Raw genomic sequence first — 12,481 nt, forward strand, 5'->3', positions numbered from 1 at the left:
CATGTTATTATTCTTAATTTTTAGTGCAGAAGTGTGAAGTGATACATTTTCATTGGTAAAATAAGTGGCTGCAACCTCAACCAGAAAGTACACTTCTAAAGGAACACAGAAAGCTGGAGACATCATCCAAATCATTGAAGATGGCACGGCAGGTTAAGTAGCATGGATAAACATTATCTGGGCTCCTGAACTTTATCAACAGAGACATGCAGTAAGATTTTCGTGTGGGAATGAAAAAATGTAAAGCAGGCCCTTTTGCAGCTTCTGAAATGACTCCATTTTTGCCTTTGGAAGGGCAGGGAGGCAGCAGATTTTGTAAGCTACTGAGCAACATGGGAGGTGTGTGGCGACAGAGGTGGTTTGATTGGAAGGTCCACATCAGTGTTTGCTAACAGCAGCGCAGCTCCTCTTAATGTTCTCCACCCCTTCCCCCTTGATCCACTACCCACTGCCAAGCCTTCTCCAAACCTTCTAAACTTTTCCGCCATCTCATATGTGCCATGCTCGCTCCATGCCTCCTTACATTCTCAATGCCCCTTCCACACCACAATATATCAGCCATTGCCACTTGCCCAGTATTCACACTAGGATGTTCTTAAATTGTCTTTGAAATGGATATTTTTTTAAAGAGGTCTGGAAATCTAATAAAGGTGTCATTCCAACGCATATCTTACTGAAAACAAAATGTTATTGATTAAAACAAATATGTATTCACTTAATAACCTCTTAAAACTTAGAAACAAAATGTGAAAGGAGCCCTTCCACAGTTAAAGTGTTCACAAGCTTTGAAGCTCAACAAAGCAGTCATAATAGGCTCAGCTATTGAATAAAACTTACAACATCTGTACCAGGTGGGCTATTAAAACTGATATAAAATCGAGTTGGATATTATGCAGCCCACCAGGTGTGTTTTTGATGAGGGTGGCACATAAAAATAGGGCATGTATACCCACCCATTACCTTCTCACCACCTATGAGCTCAATCCCAGAATACAGAGGATGGTATACATAAATAAATAAAGGCTCAATGGAGCTTATTAAAAACTCAATTGACCCTAATATTGCATTGCTCATGCCATAATGCAGTGGCCTGGCAGATGGTGAGGAATGGATATTCCATTTTTACATCTTTGTAAAACTACAACATGGCAAGCAGTCACTATGTTCTGTGAGGATGTCCTCTGTGTATCCTCCCCAGAATTTAGCACCTTTAACCCTTCCTTCATCCCACAAGGACTTTAAAGCCTAACTGTTCGCCCATCTTGCCCCAGTCCATAAAGCCAGGAAGCAAGAGGCAATTAGATTTTAAGGCTCCCAATCTCATTCTCATCTCCTCAAGGGGAACTGAAGTAAGGACGTGGTGGTGAACACTGTTTCAGCTTCAGTTTGAATCCTGTGTCCCCTTCTACGCATCACACTTTCGAAAGTGGAGGCTTCAGTGAGAGTGGAGAAAGTGTTTCCAATAAGGGTTTCAGAGATGAAAGATTTCAGTTATTGATCCTCTGGGAAATATTATTGAAGATTGAGAAGACATTTTAGCGAAGATTTCCAGCGTGGAGTGTCTGCAGGTCCATGACTTAAGAAAGGACTGCAATGTTTAACTTTTAACTGTATTTCTTTATTTTTTAGAGAAGACCTGTAGTGTTGAACTTGTTAACTTATCTCTTAATTTTTCAATTTTGTACCCAGGTACCTTTGTATGGAAGGTGGCACTGGGAATGGTGACATTGTACACTTTTCAACACTGTACTCCTGTATCCCTGTACTTCAGTACTGGTGACAGTAAAACCGAAATCTAAATCTAATATCATGAGGGTTAGTAGTAAATAGAGAAAAGATAGCTATTGTTTTCCACTGGTGGAAGGGTTGCGAATCAGAGAACACTGTTTTGAAGTGATTACCAAGCAAAGTAATGGTGTACAAGGAAAATCTTATTTTGATGCAAGTGGCGAGGATCCAGAAGGTTCTACCTGAGAGATTGGTGGAAGCTTTCATGTGGGAATTGGATAGGCGTGTGGAGGGAGAGGTTTGCAGGGATATGGGAAAAGGGCAGAGAACTGGCTCATGGGTAGGAAACAGTGATTAGGGCTGTGCGGTTCTTTTTTCGGTTGATCCCACATGACCATTGGGATCAGAGCCGGAGTCACAACTGTTCCAAATATATATTAATGACCTGGAAGAAGGGGGTGAAGACACTGTAACCAAATTTGTAGATGACACCAAAATAGGTGGAAAGGCAGAGGGATAGATAGAGTTCACAGAGAGAAATTGAAAGCTTATGTAAATGGACAAAACGTTGTCAAATGGCTAATAATGTGGGAAAATGCAAAGTTGTTCAGTCTGGAAGGAACAATAAAATGACAGAATGTTATTTTTCCACAAGGCAAAGCAGGATTTTAAAGATAACTGAATAACAGAATATTGGAATAAAAGAACTGCAGAAATCTGCAACACAAAGGGACTTGGTGTACTTGTGCACAAACTAGAGAACGTAGCAGGTAATCAGGAGGGGGGTGTAGCGGGTAATCAGGAGGGGGTTGGAGCGGGTAATCGGGGGGGGTGTAGCAGGTAATCAGGAGGGGGGGTGTAGCAGGTAATCAGGAGGGGGTGTAGCAGGAAATCAGGAGGGGGGTGTAGCAGGAAATCAGGAGGGGGTTGGAGCGGGTAATCGGGGGGGGTGTAGCAGGTAATCAGGAGGGGGTTGGAGCGGGTAATCAGGAGGGGGGTGTAGCAGGTAATCAGGAGGGGGTTGGAGCGGGTAATCAGGAGGGGGGTGTAGCAGGTAATCAGGAGGGGGTTGGAGCGGGTAATCGGGGGGGGTGTAGCAGGTAATCAGGAGGGGGGTGTAGCAGGTAATCAGGAGGGGGGGTGTAGCAGGTAATCAGGAGGGGGGGTGTAGCAGGTAATCAGGAGGGGGGTGTAGCAGGAAATCAGGAGGGGGTTGGAGCGGGTAATCAGGAGGGGGGGTGTAGCAGGTAATCAGGAGGGGGGTGTAGCAGGTAATCAGGAGGGGGTTGGAGCGGGTAATCAGGAGGGGGGGTGTAGCAGGTAATCAGGAGGGGGGTGTAGCAGGAAATCAGGAGGGGGTTGGAGCGGGTAATCAGGAGGGGGGGTGTAGCAGGAAATCAGGAGGGGGTTGGAGCAGGTAATCAGGAGGGGGTTGGAGCAGGTAATCAGGAGGGGGGTGTAGCAGGTAATCAGGAGGGGGTTGGAGCAGGTAATCAGGAGGGGGTTGGAGCGGGTAATCAGGAGGGGGGTGTAGCAGGAAATCAGGAGGGGGGTGTAGCAGGTAATCAGGAGGGGGGTGTTGCAGGTAATCAGGAGGGGGTGTAGCAGGAAATCAGGAGGGGGGTGTTGCAGGTAATCAGGAGGGGGGTGTAGCAGGTAATCAGGAGGGGGGTGTAGCAGGTAATCAGGAGGTGGATGTAGCGGGTAATCAGGAGGGGAATGGAGCAGGTAATCAGGAGGGGGGGGTGTAGCAGGTAATCAGGAGGGGGGTGTAGCAGGTAATCAGGAGGGGGGTGTAGCAGGAAATCGGGAGGGGGGTGTAGCAGGTAATCAGGAGGGGGTGTAGCAGGAAATCAGGAGGGGGGTGTTGCAGGTAATCAGGAGGGGGGTGTAGCAGGAAATCAGGAGGGGGGTGTTGCAGGTAATCAGGAGGGGGGTGTAGCAGGAAATCAGGAGGGGGGTGTAGCAGGTAATCAGGAGGGGGGTGTAGCAGGTAATCAGGAGGGGGTTGGAGCAGGTAATCAGGAGGGGGGTGTAGCAGGTAATCAGGAGGGGGGTGTAGCAGGTAATCAGGAGGGGGGTGTAGCAGGAAATCAGGAGGGGGTTGGAGCAGGTAATCAGGAGGGGGTTGGAGCGGGTAATCAGGTGGGGGTTGTAGCAGGTAATCAGGAGGGGGGTGTAGCAGGAAATCAGGAGGGGGGTGTTGCAGGTAATCAGGAGGGGGGTGTAGCAGGTAATCAGGAGGGGGGTGTAGCGGGTAATCAGGAGGGGGGTGTAGCAGGAAATCAGGAGGGGGGTGTAGCAGGTAATCAGGAGGGGGGTGTAGCGGGTAATCAGGAGGGGGGTGTAGCAGGTAATCAGGAGGGGGATGGAGCAGGTAATCAGGAGGGGGGTGTAGCGGGTAATCAGGAGGGGGGTGTAGCAGGAAATCAGGAGGGGGGTGTAGCAGGTAATCAGGAGGGGGGTGTAGCAGGTAATCAGGAGGGGGGTGTAGCAGGTAATCAGGAGGGGGGTGTAGCGGGTAATCAGGAGGGGGGTGTAGCAGGAAATCAGGAGGGGGGTGTAGCAGGTAATCAGGAGGTGGATGTAGCAGGTAATCAGGAGGGGGGTTGGAGCAGGTAATCAGGAGGGGGGGGTGTAGCAGGTTATCAGGAGGGGGGTGTAGCAGGTTATCAGGAGGGGGGTTGGAGCAGGTAATCAGGAGGGGGGTGTAGCAGGTAATCAGGAGGGGGGGTGTAGCAGGTAATCGGGAGGGGGGTGTAGCAGGTAATCAGGAGGGGGGTGTAGCAGGTAATCAGGAGGGGAATGGAGCAGGTAATCGGGAGGGGGGGTGTAGCAGGTAATCAGGAGGGGGGGTGTAGCAGGTAATCGGGAGGGGTTGTAGCATCAGGACATCTTACTGCAACAGTACAAGACGGTGGAGAGACCACATCTGCATTTCTGTGACCCGTTTTGGACCCCTTAAGAAAAGATATCATTTCACTGGAGGCAGTTCAGAGAAGGTTGGTCCTGTTATCGACGATTGTTTTATGAGCGAGGAGAGACAGGTTGTGACTCAACTCTGGCGTTCAGAAGATGTGAAGTGATTTTATTGAAACATACAGGATTTCTAAGGGTCTTGACAGGGTAAATGCTGAGAGAATGCTTCCCCTCGTGGGACAGTCTAGGAGCAGATGGCCTGGTCTCAGAGTAACGGGGTGCCATTATAAGACTGAGATGATGGAGAATGCCTTCTCTCAGAACGTGGTGAGTCCTTGGAGCCCCCTTGCCTCAAAGTGCTGGGGAGCAGAGTCCTTGTGTGTACTCAGGGCTGCAATGAACAGATTTTTGATTAGTAGGAGAATCAAGGAATAAAAAACCCAAGTAGTGTGGGTGCAGAAACAAAAACTGACATTGCTGGAAAAGCTCAACAGGTCTGGCAGCATCTGTGGAGAGAAATCAGAATTAAAGTTTCGGATCCAGTGACCTTCCTCAGAACCCGTTCTTCATAAGGAATAATGGGTCAGCCGTGATCCCTTGAATGGCAGACAGGCTCGATGAACCAAATGGCCTCCCCCTGGTCTTATTGTTAATGGTCTTATGGCAGAAGAGTGGGATTAACTGATTTGCTCCTGCTGAGAGTTGCTGAAATGGCAAGTGACTATTACTGTTCTACACCTCTTTGGAGAAGTGGCAGTTGATGTAAATATTTGAAGCTGTTACCAATTGGACAATTTGAAAGAAGTACTCAGCTAGCTTTGTACTCCCCCCTCCCCCAGCTCCCACCCCACCCTGACCTTCTTATTGTTTTGGAAATACAGACTGTGTCAAGACACAGAGAGATGGAGCCGCAGATAGCTCATGAAAATCAAAAAGATGCAACATCCCCATTAAACCACATCAAGGTCTGGAGAGGAACAAAGAAGTCGGCTTGGAGGAAGCTGCATATCTGAACGCTGGTTAAAAAAACAGGAATGTCTTGTAAACGAGCAATTATTTGTTGTTCGGCCAACAAAAACATGCATAAAACATTACATTAGTAGCAGTGGGATACTGCATATCTACATTTTGAGACAAGTTGAAACATCACTTCAGTAAAGTGCTTATCATCCTGATCTCTCAGGTCAAGTCAATGATCCAAGGCAAAAGCAAACTCTTAACAACTGTGACTTTTTAAGAATAACCTTTTCATTCAAATGGCAACAGGCAACATTGCTTGCTTAAGCCGGCATTGTCTCTTACAATTTCAAATCAGCAACATTATCTTTCTAAGAAGCAGAATAGCTGCAGTTGCCAACATTGTCCTGCTCCTCTCACCAACAGGATTTTGGTTCCTATCTCTTTTCTTCCTCACCAACATTAATTCCATTGTCATGGCTGGTGTTGGACCAGGTATTTGCTAAAACCCATTTCCACAGCCACTTCACATTCCTCAGTGACCGCCTCCAACTCAGACTCACCCCACGTGGATTCCAACTCAACTTTCATCCCTCGTACCTGTGGTCCACCAAGATCACAGGTATCTCCGTGATGTTCAATATTCCACAGACAGTTACACTCGCCGTACACTGAGATCCACACTCAGTGCCATATGACATCACATGCACTCTCTCCACCTCTCGCTCTAACAGCACTGCTTCACACTGCCTTAAACTTGCACCAGTCCCCAGTTCCACTTCACCCTCCGGCTCATTCGCCACGATAACAAGAAACCTTTTCTTTTCCTTTCAGACATCAAGGCCCACAAGATGCAACAGCTCAGAGGTACCCATGGCCCTCTGGAACTTTCCTCCCCTCCCTTTCCCTCTGACTCCATCCTCTCCCCAAACCCACCTCCTGTCTGGTATTCACCATCCCTCCTGACCTTCCCCTCTCCGGCGCTGCATGTTCTGTACTCAGCAAAGGTCTCAGCTTTATCCCTCTGCCTTCCCACCTTAAGGAATTTCAGGCACAACATGGTATCGAACTCTTCTTCCATTGTCTTCACCTCTGTGCCCATTTCATTGGACAAGGGTCCTCTCCCCTTCCCACACCCCCTTCACCCAGCTCCAACCCTCTCTCTCCACCTGGATCGCTCCTTCTGGCCTTTTACCTGAACTCGATTTGTTCAGCGAGAGCTGTCAATGTGACATTGCTCACTTCCATTTCTCTGCCCCCCTTACCCAATACAAGCTATCTCCCTTCAGACTGACTGCACTCCCTGTGCTTAGATCCAACCCTGACTTTGCTATTAAGCCTGTGGATAAGGGTGATGCTGTTGTTATCTGGCACACTGAGCTTTATAATGCAGAGGCTGAGCGCCAGCTCTCAGACACCTCCTCCTGTCACCCCCTGGACCATGTCCCCCGCCATGGCACATCAGGCCATTGTATCAACTACAGTTACTGACCTCATTTCATCCGGTGATCTGCCCCCTCCCCCACTGCCTCCAAGCTGATACCCCCCAGCCCCACACAGCTCGCTTCTACCTCTTCCTGAAAATCCACAAACAGGACTGCCCGGGCACACCCAGCATTTCAGCCTGCTCCTGCCCACCGAGCTCATCTCTCCCGGTCCAGTCCTTGCCCGCGTACATCTGGGATTCCTCTGACACTTTACGCCAGTTTCGGAATTTCCCGTTTGCAGGCTCCAGCCGCCTCCTCTTTCCCATCGACGTTCGATCACTTTACACACCCCTCCCCCCACCAGGACAATCTCAGGGCCCTCTGCTTCTTCCTGGAGCCAAGGCCTGATCTATCCACACCCACCGACCACCCTCCCCTGCCCGGCCGAGCTCATCCTCGCTGGGCAGACAGTTGGACAGACAAAAGGGTCGATAATGCTCTAACAGAGAGAGGGGATGGCTGCTAGTGGAGCCTGTTAGTAGCTAACAATAGGTAGTGTGTAATGGCTGACTATGTGACAACCAAGCGGCACTGTGGGCGGCACGGTGGCACAGTGGTTAGCACTGCTGCCTCACAGCGCCTGAGACCCGGGTTCAATTTCCGACTCAGGCGACTCACTGTGTGGAGTTTGCACGTTCTCCCCGTGTCTGCGTGGGTTTCCTTCGGGTACTCCGGTTTCCTCCCACAGTCCAAAGATGTGCGGGTCAGGTGAATTGGCCATGCTAAATTGCCCGTAGTGTTAGGTAAGGGGTAAATGTAGGGGTATGGGTGGGTTGCGCTTCGGCGGGTCGGTGTGGACTTGTTGGGCTGAAGGGCCTGTTTCCACACTGTAAGTAATCTAATCTAAAAAAAAAAGCCTGGCGTGTGGGACAGGGGGCGAGGACATGGGAGAATTCAGGCCCTAAAATTATTGAACTTGATATTGAGTCCAGAGGGCTGCAGGGTGTCCAAGCAGGAAATGAGGTGCTGTTGTTCCAGCTTGCCCTGAGCTTCACAGGGTCACTGCAACAGGCCTGAGGCAGAGATGTTGGCCAGGGAACAGGGTGGGATGTTAAAATGGCAGGCAGCTAGAAACTCAGGGACTTTTCTGCAGGCAGAAGGTTTTGGTGTTCGGTAAAGCAGTCCCCCCAGTCTACACTTCATTTCCCCAGTGTAGGAGACACCACATTGTGAGCAGCGAATGCAGTAGACTAGATTGTGGGAACTGCAGGGAAAATGCTGTTTTACCTGGAAGGTGTGTTTGGGGCCTAGGATACTGAGGAGAGTGGGGGGGCAAAAGAGCAGGTGTTACACCTTCGGCGGTTGCAGGGGAAGGAGCTGTGGTGGGGAGGGGGTGTTGAGAGTGAAGGAAGAGTGGACCAGGGTGTCCCGGAGGGAACGGTCCCTGTCATCCATCTGTCGATTGATACTGAACCAGATTTATGAAGACCAAATAATCAATTCAATGTACTTGTATTTTACTGATGTGCCAAAGCAAAGATGTTAAATTTAATTTCAAAGGCAAGGCAGCTTTCCTATAGCATGCTTTCCATAGGCTTATGCTAAAAGAAGTAAGGTCAGATTTTGTAGATAATGGCGTGTAGTTTTCCCAGGCCTGAGCGCCATGGGCTATAGCAAGAAATTTTGGGAAATCGGGAAAATGTCGAGCTAGGATTTTTTTCTCCATTGACGACTGAAAAGTTGTATTTTCCATCTCAGTCCTGGATGTCATAACAAGATTCTCATTAGTGAGGGTGCAAGAAGCCTTTTAATAGGATTCATGTTACTCTTGTTATTCCTTAATCTTGCCTCAATAATATACACATTTCCATTCTGCCAATTGCCGGATAGAAACTAAACAGCAAGAATTCCCAACATGAAAATCAGAGTGGGTACCTGGTGACTCTCGCTCACTGCTTGCTCCTCCAGACCTCCATCTTGTGCACCAGGTACCAACATCACAGGACATGCTCCTTGAGCACTGACTGCTGGTGTACCATGGCCACAGACAATGGTATCTGACACGCAATAGCCTCACCACGTCTCCATGGTACCTTTCTGACCCACTAATAATCTGCTACTGCACTTTAATGCTGCACTTTGGACTGTCACAGAATCTTTCACTGGACTGCTCCTGTGTAGATACTTTGTGGGCAGAGACTGGCATTGCCTCATAATGGGACTGGGCTGCATCTCAGAGCTGTCCCCTCAGCCAGACTTTAAATGCAATCAGTGTTTCTGTTGTGCCTTGCTGTTTACTATAGGCAGAAAGGCAGACAGCTGGTCAGCACTCATCAGTCAGTGTTAATGTATGGTTATTTGGCATTATTGGTGATACACTTGACAATCCTCCTCTAAATTGTATTTTGGCCACATAGTTCTCCGAGGGACAAGCGTGGGATCTTTCTGTGGCTGGGTGACCATGCAGCTGAGAGGCAACGTTGGTAACACCTGCACTCTATCCCAGTTATGTACATGCTCAAGACTCTGTGTGTACTGCAACCAAACAACCACATTCCAAAGCCTAAAATGGAGTGGTCCTCAGTCAAGGCCAGAGAGAACCACCCTTGAGGAAAGGGGTTCTGGCTCAGTAAGTTAAGGACAGTCTCTGATATCAGGCCAGGAAGTTAGACACAGTCACTTAGCAGCTCAGAGTGGTCAGGGTTAGGGGCTGTGCTGAAAAATGTGTTGCTGGAAAAGCACAGCAGGTCAGGCAGCATCCAAGGAGCAGGAGAATCGACATTTCGGGCATAAGCCCTTCTTCAGGAATGAGGAAGGTGTGCCAAGCAGGCTAAGATAAAAGGTAGGGAGGAGGAACTTGGGGGAGGGGCATTGGGAATGCGATAGGTATGACCTGGGGGTGCAGTGAGAGAAGGACTCACTGAAATCCTTGTAGAGGGAGGAGGAGAGCTTCTTCAAGGAAGGCATCCTTGCAAGAGGATTCGCAGTAGGTTAAAATCAACTAGGAGAAAGTGAGGACTGCAGACGCTGGAGGATTAGGGGCTGCGTCTATTTACAGTGGGGGGAATGGATCACAGTTAGCTCTGTGGGTTCAGTGCATCCAGTCTGCGGAGTGATGGGGAGTCAGTGAAGGAGCTGTACAGGTATCAGTCACTCATCATTGGGCATTGTCTGACTAATCACTGCTGGGGTGCCATTCACTAAAGCCAATGGGGGTGGTTATCAGGGGTCAGCACTGTGGGAGGAAGGCTGCGGAACTTAATTGTTGGGTTTAGAGTCAGAATGTTGGGATGCAGAGGGGGTTACAATAGTGATGGGAACAACTCAATGCAGAGAGAAACACGGGGGAGGGTCATCGACTGTAAGCAGTACCCTGGATTCAACTGGAGAACAGTGCAATATTGGATCTGACATGTTTACTCAGGATGCCCATGGCTGGAAAGGGGGTTGAAGGCTTAGATAGACAGATTGGTTGAGGACATGGGCAAGATCAGAGCTTGTAGTCTTGATGGGAAAGGTGACCATAAAGGGAATGGTTATCAGGATGGAAAAGCTGAACCTGAAACTCAGTGTGTGTGTGTGTGTGTGTGTGTGTGTGTGTGGTGGGGGTGTGGGGTGTGGTGGAGTGACAGCTGTTTCCTTCCATCGTGCTGTAAGTAACCCATGCACAGTGGAGCTGAAAATGGCTGCAATTGCTCCCGCAGTTTGCGGGGTATGTGTTTCATTCTGTGAGGGAGGGGTCTTCAAATTCGAGCAATATGAGGCCCTTCAGAGTGGAACAGCCTTACCCAAATCCCCATCCAGCAGAGCTGAAGGACACATGTGAGCATACATGTTATAAGGACCTTAAATATTAACTTCCCATGTGCATTCCAAATCCTTGCTCAAGCATTCCTGACCATGTCATACAAGATACAGAATGAATCCCATAAATTTCTGTGCTGCATTAGCAAAGTCTGTTCACCTGTACCAATTGAACTTGTTGCTAAAACATCAATTACCCACAATTTATTCATTGCTTGCACATTGTACAGGAACTGTTCACTTCAGACCTTGCTCCATCATGCATCATGTGGACGCTAGTACTGTCAGTATTAGAGTTGCAGCAGGACAGGCATTCATTCACACAACTGCTGAAGGAAAGCAGAGTCCCAATAACCCAAACACCAGGGTGTGGGTCTCTGCACACATCCAGCAAATCCAGTAAGACCAGACCCTCCACATGGCAGCTGCCAACCTGCAGGGTCATGGATACAGCTAGATGATCGCACTGAGGGCAGCAGGGTGCCCACTGCATTGCTGCAGTCCTGCAATGTTTGTGGCAGGTTGCCCAGTGCTCTGACAGGTCCTGCATACTGCTCCTGCCCCTGTCTGAGCTTTGTGTGAGATTCACTGTGGAAGTAGGCCTTCCAGCCTATCAAGTCCACACTGACCCACCGAAGAGCATCCCATCCAGATTCACCCCCTTATCTTATTCCTGTAACCCTGCATTTGCAATGGTTAACAAACCGAGGCTGAACATCCCTGAACACTACGGGCAATTTAGCACGGCCAGTCCAACTTCCTGCACATCTTTGGACTGTAGGAGGAAACCGGAGAACATGGAGGAAACCAACGCAGGCACAGGGAGAATGTGCAAACTCCATGCAGACAATCACCAGAGGGTGGAATTGAACTCGGGTCCCTGGCACTAACCACTGAGTCACTGTGCTAAACTGCGAAACATCACAGGGTCCTGTCCTGCCTGGGGCTGAGCTGCTTGGTGTCCAGCACTCTTCTGAGTGTCAGTGACCTGGGGGGGTTTCTTTGGCTGGGTGCAGAGATGTGGCAGTGAAGAGCTCGCCAATTGATGTTACTGAATCTAATGGAGAACTCGTACTGAGATGTCAGTATCTGGGCACAGGTGGTGGCAGGAATGGTCTTCCTGAGCTACATTGTTGACCACGGAGATGATGGGAATGCCACTGGTGCCTGCAAGAGACAAAGAGACATTCCATGTGACTATGAGCTGAAGCAGTAGCATGGTGCTAATACATTCACATGAGGGTAACGAGAGAGTCATACCAGGATGGACAACACTTCCTACTTGGCTGTCAGGACATGGACGTTTCTCCAAAGCAGCAGTCCTGACTTGCACCTTTCAGAACCCAGTTCTTCTCTTCATAGAGGGTGAGGAGGTGAATATCAGGCACCCCAGCATCCACACTGGCTCCATCAGTCCTGATATTATCATGGAACGAGACATAGGGACAGATTGAGTTAGATGAAAGTGAGTGGCACAGTTGTTAGAGCTGGTGCAGGTGGAGGAAAGGTAATGAGGTGTCTGAGTGAGTGAGCAAGCAGGCAGAGGGTAGGCAAGGTTAGTAGGGAAGGGTGTTTGTGGAGGTGTGAGAGTGACTGACCAAAGATATGACATGTAATAGTGAGAATGGTGGAACGTAAGCATTGAT

This window comes from Hemiscyllium ocellatum, chromosome 34 (genome assembly GCF_020745735.1).
Source record: "Hemiscyllium ocellatum isolate sHemOce1 chromosome 34, sHemOce1.pat.X.cur, whole genome shotgun sequence".
NCBI classification, from domain to species: domain Eukaryota; kingdom Metazoa; phylum Chordata; class Chondrichthyes; order Orectolobiformes; family Hemiscylliidae; genus Hemiscyllium; species Hemiscyllium ocellatum.